Source organism: Aythya ferina (genome assembly GCF_964211825.1).
Source record: "Aythya ferina genome assembly, chromosome: 8".
In the NCBI taxonomy this organism is placed as follows: Eukaryota; Metazoa; Chordata; class Aves; order Anseriformes; family Anatidae; genus Aythya; species Aythya ferina.
This window is the reverse complement of record NC_140304.1, coordinates 20,402,039-20,421,830: the sequence shown is the minus strand read 5'-3', so window position 1 is coordinate 20,421,830 and position 19,792 is coordinate 20,402,039. Positions and strand designations below refer to the sequence as shown.

Genomic DNA, 19,792 nt, shown 5'->3' with positions numbered 1-19,792 from the left:
TATCTCTTATTTTGTTATACATGTATATCTTTAATTCAAGTAGCTTTTACCTTACAAACTAAAATATTGAACTTCTCCACAACAATCTGCCCTAAATTATATCACACTCAGGCTAACTATTGGTCCGCGTGATTGATTATGCTATATGCAAGCTGAAAAACATAACTGCATGTTACAAGCAACAGTAAAGAGAATGTTGCAGGCAGCAGCTGCATCTACCCAAAGCAAACACTTCATCCTTGCTGTGACAGCATCTGATAGAAAGCTTTTGCTATTTTTTCCTTAGTGTGCAAAAACAACATAATCAAGTTTTTTTTACTCTTTTTGCCATTTATTTGTATCTCTAGTAAAACAGACAGTGAAATACAAAGGAAACACAAGCTAGAATTAGAACACTTATGGCAAAGCATCTTTCAAAAGTTCCAGTAGCAAACAGCATGAGATATATAGAGATAGTACTTGTGTACTTATTCTCCTTGATGTTCCTACAAGCTGGCTCTTAGCAATGAGCTGTTAAAGTTCTTTGAATATAGCTAGAAATGAACTTGGACTTGAATATTCATCTCTCTAGCATCTGCACAGAGGAGTTGGCATTCCTTGGAGAAAACTGTCCAGCACCTCTCCAAAAGCAAACCAAGCTGCTGTCTGTCATTGTGAAATGACCTGTGCCATGTGGTTATCACTGCATTTTCTATCTGAGCTACCAACCAAGCATTTGCAAATAGAAGTTATTTCCTTTAAAACTTGTATTGTCAGAAAATCTTTAGGCCTGGGGAGGAAGGAGGAAAGAGTCAGAGATTAACTGACTTCCTACTGTTTCATAATACATAACTCTTCTCTGTTGGTTGTGCATGCTGATGTTCATGTGTGCTGCAAATTCCAAAACCACAAAAATAAAAGAGGATACTTTTTGTCGTCTGCTTTACTTACACTGTTAGCAACTTTTCTTCCCAGGCCTTTCATTTTCCTCTTTAATAGAATCTCAAACATGTATCAATGGATTTCTTTGTGACTGTAACTAGCAGAGTTTTTTTTGTTTTGTTTTGTTTTTTCAATGGTAGTAGGTGTTGAAGAATTTGAATTGAAATTTGAAGGTTCCTGGCTCCCAAGCCAGCAGGAGATGAGGTTTAATTGCTTGGAAATACATGTTCACAGCTGATACTGGAGAACAGAAAAAGTCTGTATGTCAAGAGCCTCTAAACTAATCATTTAGCCATAACATGCACCACCCCATACCTGGGGACAATGTAACTGTTAACAGCTTGAAGCTGTTGAAAAAATATACCAATGAGAAGGTTTCTTCTACTTCTCTAACACTATTCTTCACCCTGAATAAACTAATATAAGAGAAATGTCTTATTTTCAGTTCTGTCAGTTTGAATGAAAACAATTGTGTGTTCACCTAGTTTTAGCACTGGAATTTATTAGATCTGAGACTGTTCATTAGGGTAACAATTCTGAAGTTGCTCTGTTGTTAATATACTGCCTGTATAAACTTAGAGACTGCCTGATATATCTGGTTACACTCTGGAGGCTGAGATTTGGTTTCCAGCACTACAGATCAGGTCAAGAATTGTAATAACAATTAGCCATTAGTCACTAGATCTCAATTTGCCATAATAGAAGGTCATTTCTTCTGATTATTTTCTCCCTGGAAAGAAAGAAGAAACATAGGAAACTGTCAAGCTTTTGAAAATCAGACTGTGCAAAATCTGGGTATGGCTTTTGAGAAAATAACAGGAATAAAACTTTAAATTTCTTTTTGAGCTATTATTTTATCATGGGGCAGGATCTACATGTATTGACATTGTCTAGTATAGTAACAGTTAGTCTTCTTTTATTTATTTATTTTTAAACCCCAGTGAAATGGAAAATCTATCTAATCTCACCTAGAATCAAACAGATAGATTCCAACTCAATATGGATATATGAGACACTGAGAAATATGCAACATCCTACTTCTTGCCACTATAATTATTTATTTCCTATCACTTATTGTGAAGTACAGAGCAGAGACATCTCAGACTGTTTCAGTGTACTTGTCTAACTAACTCTGTACCTATTAGCTAAGGAGACAGCAGTAACCCCCTCTCATTAATTCTGCAGGGATGCACCAGAGAGTATTTGGATGCAGAAGAGGTGAGCCCCATGGAGCTACCAGTTGATTTGGGCTCTGAAGTAGACTAGGGAGTAAATGACACTGATATAGAGGTGTGCCCTCCTGCCCCCACAGGAAACCCCATAACAGTTCCCTCAAAACAAAGGTTTCTGCAATTCCAGCTGGGGTTGAGCTTTGCTGGTCTGTAAAAGAAGCCAACTGTGAGGAGCATGGGTGACATAGTAAGACTTTGTGTTCTACTCTTCGGAAGAAATATTTTATTTTAAATCTGTTAGTGCCTATAAAAAATTGTAAATAAGAGATATGACTGAACTGTTAATTTTCTAATTCAAGTTGTTCAAAGAACAAGGAGGATATACGAGAACATTTATCTCACCTCCAGTTATCTCCTGAGAGTTTTTTACTTGGCAATGTTTCTTTAGAATTGGGGGGGAGAGGCAGGAGGAAGAAAAGAGAAAGGAAAAAAAATAGAAATTCTGTTGCATTTCATAAAGAATTAGCTTTTTCCTTGTGATCTGATCAAAGGCCTATGAAGAAAAAGGATGATGTAACTCAGCTTTCAGGAAGCTATTCAGTGATGAAAAAACTGGAAAGGCATGACAGCTGAAAGAGTAGGTAACATTTCAGATCAGATCCTTCTCTTTAATAGACAGTAACAGCTGAAAGAGAAATTATAAGGGAAGCTTCAAAATGTAAAGAATGAATATTGTGAATTGGTCTTACTTAAGAACAGTATTTGCAATTAATATAAACAGAGAAGGGATCTCATGCCCATTGACAGCCTGGCTAACAATCACTTGACAGATAGTTAACTATAGAAAGGTCAAAAGTCAGGGCTTTTAATCTATAGGTTGATGATCCCTTGGGAACTGTGTGGGGTGAAAAAGAATTTGGTATGTTTGATGCTATTATAGGCATGATCAGCTTGTCAAAATCCATTAGCACTCCATTGTGCTTCAAATAAGCATTAAGCTAGCTTTTGGTATGATTTTTTGAAGCAGATTTCTTATCATTCTTGGTAATCCTTTATAAGCATGACACATTTCATTACTTATAGGATAAAAAGTGATTTTTCAGCAACTGGTAAAATGCATGATATATTCTTCATTTAGGTCTGTTTAGTACATTGAATATTTTTCTGAAAGACTTCAAGTTGAGTTGAAGACTTCACAGAGAACAAGTAGAACAAACTGAAAGTGCATCTTAACTTACTGGGCACAGTGTTATCTTTTACATGATTATAGCATGACAAAGAACAAAACAAGCCTGCATTATCTTTTAAAAGAAAATCAGAAATATATTTAGTCCTATTTTATTGCTTTTAGACCCAAAGTGTTTATAACTGACATTTTCTTTGAATATTTTGCAAGATATTATTTGACTATTTAGATAGCTCTAAGGAAGAGAAACTTCGCTTGTTTTTAACATTTGTTCATTATAATTTAAAAAAACACTTCTTATAATGACCTTGAAAGTAAAGAAAGTTTTTTTGGGTATACAACATTCATTAGTAAGTAGTGCATGAAGAATGTTAATGCTGTGAAGATAAAATATTTGAAAAACTGTATTTTTTCAATAAATGAAAAAACAAGATGTGGAACCTAAATTACAAGAAGGTGTAGTAATATATACCTACAACATTATGAAAGCTTGTTAAGTTCACTTAGGAGAATGCAATAAAAGTGAAATGAAAACAAATTACTCAGCAGATAATAACATTTATGGTAGTTACATAATACTGACTGTAAGTATAACTTAAATCTACTAAGTAAAAACTATTCCATACAGCTTTGAATTTGATTGCTGTCAGCTTCAGAACATGCATCCTACATACATTTCTATCCCGTATGTCAACCTTTAAAAATAGGTTTGGAGAACAGAATGAAATCTTTTGATGTTACACTATGATAGCTTTGGCCGATTAAATACATAAATAAATAAATAAGCATTGAGAAAAAAAAAAAAAAAAATCAATGCCTCTCAATATATAATAAATCTTGACTTTACCTCCCCATAGATTACATCTTTGTCTTCAGAAAGGCTCAGTCGGTCTGGTTCATCTGATGGGCAGATGCATGTCATGCAGTACTTGATGAGAAACTTGTGAGCATACTTTGGCCACGTCTACTTTGAACTGTCAGATGGATTTCTCTTGGGTATCTTTCCTTTTGCTGTGCATCGGAGCAAAATAATATTATATTGTTGGTCATAATTAATAATTCATTGAAATGTACCAAATGATCATACACAAAAAAAAATAATATGTGGATATAAATCTTATTAGGTCCCTGGATAAAGTCACACTATGTTTTTACATTTTTTAATTTCCAGGCATATATTATATTGTCCAATATTGAAACAAGCTGAGAAATATAATATAAAAATTTGATAAATTGCTTTCTGCCTGTAAATGAGAAAACAGACTTGTAAAATGTGAAATGAACCATTCTGGCAAAGTAGAATTTGAGCTTAGACTGTAAACACTTGAGTTAATGGCTAGGGTATCTCTGAGTCTCAGAAGCTGTGGTACAGAGGGAGGGTGAAAGTGAGGTTATGGAAGCTCTTCAATATTTTACTTTGAACATCCTTACAGTCTTTAATTAGACAGATTACCTGTTCTGCATGGTGCAGTGTGCTGAACAATTTTAAACTGGCTTGTCCTCAAGGCAAATGGAAGGCAAAGTCAAAAAGAATTGCACTCTACACAAATAACAATGAATGTTCTATTAACAAGTGTGGTAAAATATGAAACCTTCCCAGCCTATACACTATTTGATTTTTAACTTTACCATGTACAAAAGCACTTGTTAAATATTTACTGACCATTTGAATTTATGTACCTAACCTGTCCACCTCTTCAATGCCTCAGTCTGTGTGAAACCATGACATTTAATGTTGTAATTATGTGAAATTTTCTGATTTATGTTGCTTCATGTCTAAGAAAATGTGACGATGTAATGGAAACCTTTTGGACAGAAAAAATAATAAATGCTTTCTTTATTTCAGTTCCACTGAAGAGACATTTTTTTTTATTTTTATTTTTTTAAATCTCAGTTCATATCTATACCTATAGTAGAAAGCATAGAGGAGCAAGGATGTTTACTAATGATTCCTGGATGCAAGCATTAACTTGCTGTATATATGCTAAATTCCCGAATCTATTTAATCGGTTTATTCAGACAGCCACCTACGGGGAAGGTCACCATGTCAAACAATCCTGAATGGTATTTTGTGTGAATTGGGAACAGAATTTTTTAAAGGCCAGAGGTTTAGGAACATAAACCAGATGTTCTCATTTGAAATAGTCTACTTATTAAAAAAAGGTCAAACACGTAGGTCTTTTTTAAATCTTACTGTCAGACACACTCCATAGAACTAAGATTTTACTGTTCTGAGTGGTATGAATTTCACTGATTCCTTAGATGAAATATACCTTCTGATCTTTGCCATAAATGTATTGTTTCCCTTTTTATATTCTACTGTTGAATCTAATAAATTTACTAATTTAATCAGATGAATATTTTTCACAAAACTGATTTTTAAAATTACTTTTTAAGTTTTTACTTTTATCATTCAGAATTACTCTAAGTAATTAATTCATATATTTCTTCACAAAACTGATTTATTTTCCAGACAATAATTTGCACAGCATAAATCTAGATCACAATGTGATTAGTGTGAAGACGTATGTGGTTCGATTTTGTTCTGTTTAGTTTTGTTTTTTTTCTGCAGATAAACACATCTAAAAATTGGTCTCTTGTCCATAGAAGTTAAATGAAATGTCATTTAATAATTAATATAATTTAATTCAATTGTTCAGCTTGCTAAACTATTTTACCAAACTGTCTGTGTTGACTGGTAGGATCTTATTTACTAGAATGATCACATTTGTGAATAGGAATTTTTAAGACTTTTAGAGAAGAAAAATAGCAAAGTGCAAATCAGTTAACCTGCAAAACTGCCGTGGGGGAAGGTCCAGCCTCTTTCCAACTTCCACATAGAACAATGAATATTAAACTGAGCTCTATCTATTCTCCTTGGACAACTGGATGTTCAGAAATAGCTCCAATCAGAAGTGGCTGGAGCAGTCCTTCTCCCCACAGCTCCAGTGCTACCCTTCTTCCCTCAGCCCCAGTGCTACCCTTCTTGACAGAGACAAAGAAAAAAAATAGATACTTGATATAGCAATCAAAACTTACAACAGAACAGAGAAAATGAAACACCTGCCTTTGATAGCATACAGCAAAGCATGTATAAGTGATTGATTTCCACTAAATGTCTGTAGATCTGCTTTCACTGGTATGGATTATGGCCAATTTTCTCGTTTCAGCCACTTCATGTCCTTGAAGGTGGTAGGAGCCCTGGAGCTATAAGGAATGGAAAGCAAATCCACTGGCTGGAGATGGAGTATTTTGTTCTGCTTGGGCAAAACTACTCTACACACACACACACACACACACACACACACACACACAAAAAGAAAAAAAAAAAACAAACAGACAAACAAAACCATTACTGAGAACATTTTGCTTATGTTATATTCAGCTGGTTAGCCTGTTGTGCATGTGAATGACATTTGCAAAATGTTCTTTATTCATAATGAACTCCAGATGAATTTCCATTTCTAGTTCAGAAACATTATTCAATGTACATCTCCATTTTAAAAATATTTGAATGAGATACTGGGCTATTTAAATTTACACAGAAGAAAACCCTAAACATTAGTATATTTTTACTGCAAAATATAATCATCTATGTATTTGTATCCAAAAATCACTGTAATTTCATATAACAGAATCATTGAATCATTAACGTTGGAAAAGACCTCCAAGATCATGTGGTCCAATCATCCCCCTACCACCAATACCTCCCACTAAACCATGTCCCTAAGCACCGCATCCAACTTTTCCTTAAATATCCCCAGGGATGGTGACTCCACCACCTCCATGGGCAACCTGTTCCAGTGCCTAACTACTCTTCCGGAGAAGAAATGTCTCCCATTTTCCAGCCTAAACATCCCCTGGTGCAACTTGAGGCCTCTAGTCCTATCACTGTTTATCTGCAAGAATGGGTCAACATTCAGCTTCCCACAACTTCATTTCAGGTAGTTGTAGAGAGCAATTATGAGCCTTCTGTTCTCCAGACTAAACAACCACAGTTGTCTCAGCCACTCCTTATAGAACTTGTGTTCCAGGCCCTTCACCAGTTTTGTAGCCTTTCTCTGGGCAAGCTCCAAGGCCTCAATGTCCTTCTTGTAGTGAGGGGCCGAAAACTTAAAATGGTATTGGCGGAGTAGCCTCAGCAGAGGCTACAGGGGGATGATCACTTCCATGGTCCTGCTAGCTACACTGTGTCTGATTCAAGACAGGATGCTGTTGGCCTTCTCAACCACTGGGCACACTGCTTTCCAGCTATGCTATCAGATTCAAAAAAAAAAAAAAAAAAAAAAAAAAAAAAGTGTTTTTTCTTGTTTGTTTTTATGTTTTTTAAGTTTGTTAAGTGTTAAGTTTGTTATGTGTTTTAATTTTTTTAAGTTTGTTTTTTTGTTTTTAATTTTTTTCTTTCAGATATAAGTTCTGACCAGAAAATACTTAGCATAAGCTGTTTTCTAGCTTTTCTTAGTCTTTCCTATATTGCCAGTATTAGTCCTGATATATGTCTTATTTCACAAACTGAAGGCTGTCTTCTAGGTTATCCAGAAGAAGACAAACTTCAGCAAATTTATTTACTGATTTTGTACTTTTATTGAGATTTGGTAGAGCAAAAGTCCAAAATATTTGAGTAAAAATGAAAATTCTATCAGTATCAATGTATTTTATAGATACATAATATATCAAAATCACAGAATCACAGAATTTTCTAGGTTGGAAGAGACCTCAAGGTCATCGAGTCCAACCTCCAACCTAACGCTAACAGCCCTCCACTAAACCATATCCCTAAGCTCTACATCTAAGCGTCTTTTGAAGACTTCCAGGGATGGTGACTCCACCACTTCCCTGGGCAGCCTGTTCCAATGCCTCACAACCCTTTCTGTAAAGAAGTTCTTCCTAACATCTAACCTAAAACTCCCCTGGCTCAACTTAAGCCCATTCCCCCTCGTCCTGTCACCAGGCACGTGGGAGAACAGGCCAACCCCCACCTCTCTACAGCCTCCTTTAAGGTATCTGTAAAGAGCAACTACAGAGAGCAAAGCATTTTCTATTCATAATGAAATCTTCAGTATTTTCCTACAGTTCACAAGCAGATACTACACTTCAGTTTTATTTGAAATGAAAATTTCAACTTCAATTCAAATAGCAGTATGAAAACTCATCATGGTATATGAGACTGTGTAGATGATTTTTTTTTAATGGAAGTAATGACAAAATATAAATAAATATGTTAAAATATGAATCTTCAGTTTATTAGTCAGTCGTTATTTGCTTTTTTTGTTTTTCAGAAGCCTATTTGGAGTCTCATTAATGAGAAAAAAATGTTGACTATTGGTCTGCATAAAGGAGGTTCTAGAATGAAACTTCAAAAAAACATTTGAATATCTCTGTTATATGGATTGTCAAGGACAACTCTGAACGCCCACAGTAGTTCAGTGGTGAACTGTGACAAGATCATGTGAAAATTCCCAGGGGAAAATATAAAATTAAGTGAAGAAAAATGAAATATTAGAGAAGAAAAGCTAGATCCAGCAGACTCACCTCAGTTGGACTCACACTTACTGTTTGTTTTTGTTCATGTACCATCAACTCATATTCCCTAACCTTCTTTGGTATTACTTCCGAATCTGTGTTTCCCTTTGTAGTCTGTGGGCTGCTACAGTCTTTGAACACATTATGTATATAAACTGTTGTTGCTGTTTAAAAAAAAAAAAAAAAGACAACAATTTCAATCATTTTCTGTAACTGCACTCTTCATTTTGTTAATCATCTTGCTATAAGCCTTTTTTAATTTAATCATGATAAGGATTTGTGAGTCAATAGAGCATTTCTGTCCAGTACTTTATTGTATAAGCTACTGTGCACATGGGAAAAAGTTGTGCCTTTACCCAAAATAATGCCATTATTTTCCTTTTTCTCTGAGAAAATATTTTAGACTGTTATCTGCCACCTGTGTAGTTTAATGCTGCATCCCCATCAAGGCAAAGTGTGTGCTGTACATGTATAGCACAAAAGTGGGAAATCAAACTCTTTCAGATTACTGTAGTATATATAAAAATTGTGCTTTTACAAAAATCATAGTTCTGGTTGTTAATTTACATGATCGTTTTCATGACCTTTTCAGATGTATGAGAGATGTTTAATATTATGTTATTTCTAAAGTTATTACAAGCCATATAATCTGCTAAACTCCATGGGTTTTGTTTTTAACTAAATTATTCAATCAATTTATATTTCTTGAGAATATTACTAATATTACATTCCAAAAGCTGTCAAATATGAAGGTTATCAACTCCTAAGGCAGAGAACATCTTTTGCTTTGAGTGTAGTTACAAACAAACCAGTACCAGAAAGTCTACAAAAAATATATGCAAAATTGAAACTACCATCAAAGAAAGGAAACTCTCACTCCTGTTTCCCAAAAGAGTACTGATGAAAATAATATTTTTGTTTAAGTACTGTTTAATACAACTATTAAACACATTGCTGTTCTACATTTCCTTCTAGTAGTTAAAATTATTCTCTCCCTTTGTCAGTTTACAAAATACGTCATCCATGAGGTGTCTTTTGGAGAGTTTTCTACTCCAATATATATTTATATAGATAAATAATTAATGGTATAATAAAGTAAGCCTAGATTTGACTATGTGTCCACTGAAAGTGTAAGGAAGAAAATTAACAGGAGCTTGTTTCACTTTAATAACATAATGGAAACCAGTTGTTTTGTTGTTGTTTGTTTGTTTGTTTGTTTGCTTTTATATAAATGTAACCTTTAAAATGTATTTTCTTTTTTATTTATTTTCTATTAAATTGAGATTAGTTACTTTAATCACAATCAGAAAAATACCAAAAACTGGAAAAGAAACTCCATGAAAATGTACTTTGTGCACTAATAAACTGTGTTCAAACTGAGGTTTTGTAAACTGTGAATTACTGGCCTGGATTAACCTCATCAGTAATCATTACAGTCTTTTATTTAGCAGTGATTTAGTCTTTACTAATTTCTGCTGAATGGAGCTTAGACAGTTCATATCCTGAGACATAACAAGGGAAAAACTTGCAAAGAAAATCCCAACAAACATCAGAGACTCTTAGAATTAGGATACAATTAAAGAGGGAAATAAACTGCAGCAGATTGTTGTTTTCCTCTTTTGGATTGGTTTGTTTTTTCTTTCCAGCAAGGTACTCTTTTGTAGCCCTGCTGTTACCAAGGTCCTCACTTACCTCTTTGCTCTGCAGAATTACAACCCTTCAAACACTGTCTATATCTTTAAGGTGAGAAAAAAAAAATCCATTATATTTAGGATTTTAATATTTAATTCTGCATACCACGATCCATATGTTGGTTCTTCTACTGGCTTCATAATAACATTACACATAGAGTTAAACATTTTACTGCACAGAGGCTTCCTGTAACAAAAAAGTGGGAAACCCTGCTTGAGAACTGGTGCTAGCATTCGTATCAATACAGTGTATTGTAATTAAGTTCATAGCAGTCCTTAACCTTTTGTGCCTTATATTCCTTGCTGATATCTAATGTGCTTAATTTTGTTTAAATACTTGCTGCAGAAAAAATATAGAAGGTATATTTGCAGTGCTGTTTAGAACATCTAGCATGTCTTGACATTTTACATCTTTGCAAAATTGCAATTACAATGCTGTTAAATATATCTAACATGCCCTGACCCTCCATCTAGAAGAATGAACATGACAGTGAAGACTGTTTTCCAAAAACATTTCTGTTCCTGCAGTATGCGTACGAAAAATAATTCAGCAATTCAATTCATTTTTGAAATCAAACTTCAAAGTGTTTTAGGAATGTTTACTACAGAAATCAAGCATGTATTTAACAGAATAGAGATGCAGCTAGAATTTGCTGAACATTTCTTCTCTTACAGACATCATGCAAAAAAAAAAAAAAAAAACTAGCATGTGAATGCTAATCAGAAATTTAAACTCTTCAGTAACCTATATAAATCTAACTGCAGAGATTTTTAGAGGGTCACTAATTTATGAAAGCAGAAGTTCATTGATGTGAATATTTATGAAAAATTAGTAAGAATCACAATCTAAATACATAAAATCTGAAGAGGTATTTGGGTGCTTTTTTTTTTTTTTTTTTCCTGCAGTCTTTTTATTCTTGCATGGCTGAATAAGAGAAGCGATTTAGTAGTGTAACCAACAACTGACGACATAAAAGAGCAGAGCTTAATTCCAGCCTCAGACTTAGTTTTCCTCCAGGACATTTGGCAAAATCCTAACTAAGCACCTGAAACTTTCTGGAGTTCAGTCATTTGTCTCTGTGACTCAGTTCCTGTTTGCAAAACAAATTTAATTGCACTTCCTTACTCTACAGGATTGTTGTGACAATATGTACATTAAAGATTGAGGACAACAGGGACTGTATGAACACAGTCAACACCCAGTGGTGTTGACTGCATACTGATGAGGCTGTAAGCTTTGCAGCCCAAATCCTGCTAGCTATGTCCTTCAGTCCAGAGAAGTCTGCTGAGCTCCAGCATAGGGAGGTACCACACACACTTGCTTTCTCTTTCCTCAGCATGTTTGGCACTATCTGAACATGTATATTTAGCATTTCTGCTTAGGACTCTTAACATGTCTTGACACTTTCAAGAAAGTCAAGAATAGTGCAGGCTCTCCTTGACATCTGGCCTTTGGTGTTTTTATTCCTTTCTCTAATACAGCAGAGGACAAAAATTCGTAGAAAACACCACAAGTGCCCTGTAGGCCAATTCTTTGCCAGACTGTGCTATGTCAATAAGAAGTACAATGTGGATGACTTTAACTCCAAGAAGTAATAGGGATGAAGAAATGTGGCTCATATTATGTTAGCTGAAGGGAATCTTAATGTGTCGGCCCTAAACAGCAGCATAGACATTACCTGCATATTAGATACAGGACAGAAAACAAAATTTGTTAGTCTAGTGAGCCACCTGGTCAATGACCCTGCACCATTTGTGTCTGCCTTGGTACAGCACCTGAAAACACCACCCAGCTTACCCAAAGTACAGAAAGGCTTCTGTAGAACAAGAAACATGCTAAATAGTAAATAAATATTTTTATTTTCCATTTTCTTTCCCTTTTCTTTCTTTTTTTTTTTTTTACTGTCTACTAAGATTGCTACTGGCACTGTATCTTATTAGCCCCAGGGCCTGAAGCCCAAAGCCCACTGGGTGTTAAAAGTCTGTTATTGTGTTATTTATTCAGGAGCTGCAAACTGGATGAACAAGGGAATACGTTAAGATTTATTCTGGTAGGCTGAGAATTTTAAAGAAATGATGTTTTACTGAATATATGGATTTTAAATGACTACATTAGAACTTTCATTTAAGCGTTTCCTAAAATCTTACCATGATATTATTAACAACATAGAAACTTTGGAAACTGAAAATACAGACATAAACAAATTATTTGTTACAAAAAAGGGCCTTGCTCGTCTCTTGGGAAACTGAATATTCTAATGTCTGTTTATACCAGCAGAAATAAATTGTATTTGGTAAACATAATGTCAGTCATTTGCAAACATGAAAAGATGTGTGAGCTTTTTTGTGTTTGTTTGTTTGTTTGTTTGTTTATTTCAAAGACTTTGCATAGCACATTGAATTTATTTGAGTTAAACTGAATTTTAGCATAGTAAGACTTTGGCTGTCAACAGAAATTCCCTTTCACATACGCATGTGTTTTTTTTTTTCTTCCATTTCTTTACTTCAGCTTTCTTTATGCCTGCCTTCCTTCCTTTTTTTTTTTCTTTTTTTTCCTCCCTCTTTCTTTCATTATTCTTTTTCTTTGTTTTTTCTCTCCCTCTTCCCTCTTTTTTTTTTTTTTTTTTTGTTTGTTTTGTTTTGTTTTGTTTGGGAAGTTTAGCATGAAGGTGTTACCTACTTTTCAAAATGTACCTAATTGTCAATGAGACAGATTGAAATATCAACATGAACTGTCTAAAATGTCTGAAATGTCTAAAATCAAAGTTTCTGAGTCATAATTTCTGAATTACACTGCCCAAATAATTTTTGTACTGAATTAACCTTTGGATGAAAACTTCATTTCCATTTCTCATGACAAGCTTTGAGATGTGTTTTTGTTTCCAAATCATGGAAAGAAAAAAAAAAAAAGTATCATATATCACATCGCTTCTCACTGTAGGTGGGCAGAAATGACTGTTGTGCGAGCCTGTTAGGAAAAAGCAGGTTTCAAATGATTTCAGAAACTAGCAGTTATTTCAGAAATGGTGGGAAATTGTCAGAATAACATAAAGGACAAAAATAAAATGTAAAGAATTGAGTGGCTTCTTGCTGTAGAAGTGGCTTCTTGTTTTTCCATTTGAAAAAATCATCATATTTTATTAAAGTGGTTAAGGCTCTGAGATATTTACTTGGCACAGCAATCAACAACACAAAATGTGCACTGTAGAATATTGTGTCCATAAGTCCCACAGTGTGATCATCATGTTAGATAAAAATAAATAAAGAAATTTCACCATTATTGCAGACAACTAAATATAATAATTTTCTTAGGAAAAACAAACAAGATGACACGAGGAGAAAGGGATAGATAGATAGATAGACAGACAGACGGACATGCATACATACATACATACATATGAAACTTTAGCTTGTATCTCATTTTAGATACTTGTCCTTATCCTGTTATGCTATCTACCAAATTCCACGCTTCACTTTTTAGCCGCTATTACCATTCAAGTTGTAAATGCCAAGCCAACTAATCTCAGTAGTACCATTAGCTACTCAATTTATATATAAAAGAAGGATATCTGTAATTAAGTAAAGCCAGTTTAAAGAGTTATTTAAGCTGTCATATTCCTGTATAAACCATAATGAAAAGTAGGTCATGTCTTAAATATATTAAAATAAAACCATTGAGATTACTCTTTCTTTTAATTTTTTGTGTTTATTGTAAAACAAATAATCAAATTAACATTTTAAATAAATTAATACTTTTTTTCTGAAAGAACAGTTTGACAATTTAGGCTGAATTAGATCTCTACTTCATCTTCATACCAAATTTGTAAGGTTATTTTCCCACACTCTTTTATTATTATTATTATTATTATTATTATTATTATTATTATTATAAATAATAATAAAAGTTACTTCATCAATTGCATATCTACTTAAAAACAAGTTTTCTGGCTATAAGCATTCACCTAGAATAATAATAATAATAATAATAATAATAATAATAATAATAATAATAATAATAATAATAATAATAATAAAGAAATTATGTCCAGTTCTATCCACCTGATTAATATAGTGCAGCTGTACAGTGCAGCCAAGGGAGAGATGGATTAGTATGTCAGCTAAAACTGACAGTGGGATGACTAGTAACCTGCTTGATATAATTCCATAGGGTTTCAGGCCTTCTAGGTGAATGCTTATAGCCAGAAAACTTGTTTTTAAGTAGATATGCAATTGATGAAGTAACTTTTATTCAGATACTGATACAAAAATCCTAGTAGTTGAGATAGGAAAAATGGTGTTTCCTTAAATAATTCTAATTAATTAATTAATTAATTAAATTCTTCCCTTAAACAGTTATTAAATCAGCTTTTTTGTTTCTTTGTTTTGTTAGTTAGTTTGTTTGTTTGTTTCCTATCTTATTCCAGGAACAAACTGTTTTTAGGTGTTTGTTTAGAAAAGATAGAATTTTAAAAATAAAAGGATTGGCAATATAAAACGTATTGATCATAATTCACATAACAAGGCACTTAATTTTTAAACCTAATTGGTATATAGAGAAAACAGGGAAATAAAACATAGTGGAATCAGATACAAAATGTCTATAGGAGTAGGCACTTGGTAGCATTTACCAAACATCCAAGCAGGTTATATTATAAATGCAGGTTCTCTCAATAGCAATGATGTGTCAAGTGAGGTTTGTAAAATCTCCCTTTTTCTTTCCAAATAAGGATGAATTATGGCCTAGAGTGTCCTGTCCAGCCAGGTGTTAAATGTCTCAGGATGTGTCTGAGATCTAGCCCCTCAGGTGGGAAGGCTGGGTGAGTGCGCGTCATATGAGAATCTGTTTCCATAGAAGTGCTTTGCCCATCTTTGCTTCATAGTCTGGATTTGAGTCAGGCAGCTGGCTCTCTAGGAAAGAAAATGAAGTACAAGAGGGAACTGGTTCAAATTCAAAACTTTGCCCTTTAAGGCAATATGAAAGCATCAGCAAGCAAAGCCACTGTAGGCCACTCTTCAGGGTTTTCCTGCATAGGAAACATAGGTATGTTGTTATTTCATTCTAGTGCTTTGGGTGAAAATCAGTTCTTGTGTGCACTACTTCAAATCAATAAGGTTTGTGTTATTTTATTTATTTTTGTTTGTTTGTTTGTTTAAAGAAGCTATGCATAGTAGCTAATATAACATAAATAAGTAAAAATTCTTTGAGATAATTATGTCAAATGTACAACTAAATGTGAAAAATCTCAATTGCATTGAGTCCAAATGCATTCCAAACAAGTGTTACAAATATAAACACAAAGTGTATGTTGCAGATATAACTTCATGGCACTAATTGTTAGAGCAAAATAATATCCAGAATTTAAACTAAAATTTTGCAAGTATTCTGGTCAATGCCTTCTGCCTATTTTCAAACACTGACTCTTCTAGCAGTACCCTCATTGCACTGTCTAAACAACTGTTTCATCGTTCATTCAGAGAATGACCTTCAGTAGCTTAGAAGAATATTAGCAGTTAAAGCTTATTTTTAATGGTATGAGACAAAAATTCCATTCAAACTGAAACAACAGTTGTTTTTCTTCTACAAGTTTAATTTCTGAAAGGTACAAATATGCCACCTGTGGTGTTCTGAAAGACTGGTCATACAGAACTATAAAGAAATTCAGCTTTTCTGCTTAAATAACTGTATAACAGGAGATAGATCTCAAATGAATTCAGCACCCACTATCATGTAGGTGCCTAGAGTACTTTGTCAGTGTCAGAGCTGCAGGTAGTAATGGAGAGCTGTATCTCTGCCACCCAGGGAAAGGCATGAGGTACTCTTATGTACTGACTTGCATCTGACAGATCTGGAGTTCCTAACAGGAAGAAAGGCAATGTAGTGCTGACAAAAATCGCCCCTGAGGAGCTGATGGTTCCTTGGCAGGCAGCACCTTACCAGGAACTGCCTAGGAACACAGAGGCCACACATCTCCTTATCACCTTGATTTAATGACTGTAGTGCTTATGTCTGATAGAGGATACAGTGCTGAACATCTGCAAGCAGAGGAAGATTGTATGAAGACAGACATTGCCCATGAAATTACACTTGGCCTCTTTTCACGTGGTGTCCCAAGGCTCCTTATGTAACCATGAGGGCTTGGAGCCTTGGTAAATTTCCAGCCATGACTGTGAACAAAACAAAACTTGATTTGTTTTAGATTGGTCATCAGAGTACAGGGTTCTGGCTTTCCTACTGAGATCTAAGGTGTTCAGCCTGGGGAAATCATTTCTTAAAGATTCAGCTGGAGTGAATCATCTGACTGAACCTAAATGTGTATAACATTTCATTTTGTCTTAGTTAAGACAGAAATACCCTAACACACAATGGAACACTAGTAATTTGGAGTGTTTGAGCAAGGAAAGAATGTTGGATAGTGCAAAAAATATTAATCCATAAATGCCTTATATTTCTCAGGCATGATTTTTTCTAGAACTCCAGAAAAACACTTAGAGCAAGTGATAAATGAAACCAAAATTTTTGATGAAAAAATATTATACTCTAATTGAATTTAATTTTAATGTTTAGAATTTCAGAATGTACAATGCCTTTTTCATATTTGTTAAGTCTGCTACAATAATCTATAACACCAGTGTGTATTGTTCTTTGCTAAAATCCCTTGGACGTTTAAAAACCTAGCTGGAAAAGATATATTCTATTACATTTTGTAGGGTTTTCCCATAGTATCTGACAGCAGTTGTAGAGAATGTTAGGAAGCACTAACCCTGGCCAAGACATTCATTGAAGAAATTTTTTCTCTGTTTCACATACACAAGAAAATGGTAAAACTGAGATTATAGTTCAGAAAAGACTAAGCTCTCAGAGAACTCTTCTTTAGCCACCAGATAGACAAACACTCCATTATTAACAGAATGCTTAACTGTATAACACATTAATATCAGTTTCGTAGGACATACAAACAAAATTGTCATGCATACATAAACCAGGAAATTATTTGTGAAAAATGTAGGTCCTGATGGGAAGCCAGTGGGCTAGACCATTCACTTCAACAAGCTTTTGTTTGTTTCTTAAACCTTTGAAACTAAGGAGAACTGAATTTCCTTCTTTAATATGGAAAGAGTATGCAACAGATGCCAGAATCAGTACATTAATAGTACACAGCATTTCAGCACCCTGAAGTACTGTGCACTGTAAACTAGTAATGGATAAAAGCTTTTAGAAGATAGCTGTATGGTTTTGGCAATTATTACAAAGATTCCTAAAATATATTAGTTATGGTTTATTCTTCACTACATTGTTCATAAAGTTAGCTCAAGGTCAATACTATGTGTGCTTTGCCCATCTTTGAACACTCCTAACAAACCTAAATCTCGCTTGCTTCTGTCCCCTTTCCACCAGCTGCAGAGTCCCAACAGACCACTAGATTATAATAAATTAGTAGTGGTTTAATCTGATTTTACTATCTAACTCTCACCTTCAGAAAGCTTTCCTTAACTCTCTGTAAAATCCCTCATCTCTCACGTTCATACAGCATTTTTATGGCATGGAACTGCCAGCATGTCTCAGTGTTTCTTCCATGACTGTTTGCTGGTTCAGTTTCAGCCTGGTGTTGTTCATTTTTCAGACTTTCAGCCTGGCGCTTGACCTCACACTGTGGTGACAGGTCCAAAGTACCAGTCTCCACACTCGATGCAAATGCAGTGGTGGAAGACATCAAGCTGATGAGAGCTGGAAGGGCTATGGTAAGGGGAAGAGTTGTTTACCAGAGGCTGGATTACTGAGGCTCTAACATGAATGTCATAAAGATGCCACCCATCTGAAATGTCTGGTCCAGTATGAAATATATGTTCACTTTGATGCTTAGATCTTCAAACACAATCCCACAATGATCTATCCTGCCATATAAGCTTTAAGGCTGAACTTCAATTTGTTTTCCACAGAAAAATAAAAACATGACATTGTCCTGACAGAACTTCCTGAAGTACATGCAACCATCCTTGTGCCCGAATACCTGACCATTTGCAGGAAGTGTTGATTGGTTTGAGGTAGTGACAAGGTAAGTGAGGAAATTTAATGCATAATTATATTTTTTCTGATGCATACTTTCTATTTCATAGAGAATGAAGAAATTTTGTATATCTTTTTTCATTCCTTGGCATTGTTTCTATTCCTTAAACTACTCTGATATACCGTATAATTTCATTTTGAGAGTAAAGCAATAGCATTTTTGTCAGTTACCCACAATTTCCCTTTTTGTTACCACTCATAAACCCTGAACACCTGGGATTGCTAAAAGCTTCCCCTTGCTCCACTGATGCATTTGTGAATGACTATCTTTTCCTCTTAATTATTGTTTGGGGGAAGTAAATGTATATCTGGGGCCAATATGGATATTATTCATAGTATTCTGGTTAAACAGCTTCAGTGGTTCCTCTGGGTAGAAGTTTACAGGAGTGTCTTTTAAATTTTTATAGTTTCTTTTTTTTTTTTTTTTTTTTTTTTTGTACAGTCTTTTTTTTCCATTCATCAGACTTTCTAATGTAGTAATCTACCTTCATGTTTATAACAGACTTCTTTGTTGCATATAATGAAGTAGATAGTAAACAAGTATTACTAAAAGTTTTTTAAAATGTGCAAATACATAGAAATGTATATATATAAACTTTTTTATTGTAGAAAATATTTGTTAGGTTTAATGTTTCCCTAAGAACTGATAGTGCTGAATACCATTAATATTTTATATATCAAATATTTTTATTTATTCAACTGCACTAGTTGACCCAAAGCATTAATTAATGAAAATCATTTCCATTACAGTCTACTAGCAGTTCCTTAAAAGCTGCCCTATAACATGCGTTAAAGATATATGTGTTTTTCATGGTTCAATTATCGTCATGGCAAATATCCAGACTGGTGAATAAAGACAATAAAATACCCTATAAGAAGTTAGAGGCCCCTGAACACTTTTATTATACTGTACACACTGGAATCAGTGAAAGTTTTTAGGTACTATAGTCTGGGAAGCCATCTGGTTTGTTCTATTCTGAACAAAGAAAGCCATTTTTATATTCGTACTTTTTCCCTTATTGGAGGGGAGTACTTATGCTTCTGTAGCTAAGATTGTGTCAGCACTTCCTTCATTAAACCCATTATAAGAACCAAAAGAGAGACTGGAGAGTTTTGAAGTGTCTACAGGTGGGTGAGAGGGAGGTGTGAGAACAGAGCAGCTGGGGACCTTCTTGCTGGTCCAGCTGTGCACGTTAACCCAGCTGAACTTCACAAACAGTGATCTCATTGGAGC

The 19,792-nt window shown here is 34.3% G+C and overlaps 1 long non-coding RNA gene across 1 annotated transcript in view; it reads right to left on the bottom strand.

Annotated features, from left to right (window-relative positions):
* Nucleotides 1–390: 390 nt before the first annotated feature.
* LOC311440298 overlaps nt 391–19,792 on the bottom strand; it is a 169,868-nt gene continuing 150,466 nt past the window's right edge. Inside the window, exons 3-4 of the long non-coding RNA XR_014695319.1 lie at nt 4,127–4,290; nt 391–1,651 (exon numbers count right to left, since the gene is read on the bottom strand). This is a non-coding gene — a long non-coding RNA (uncharacterized lncRNA). The remainder of the gene's footprint in view (nt 1,652–4,126; nt 4,291–19,792) is intronic.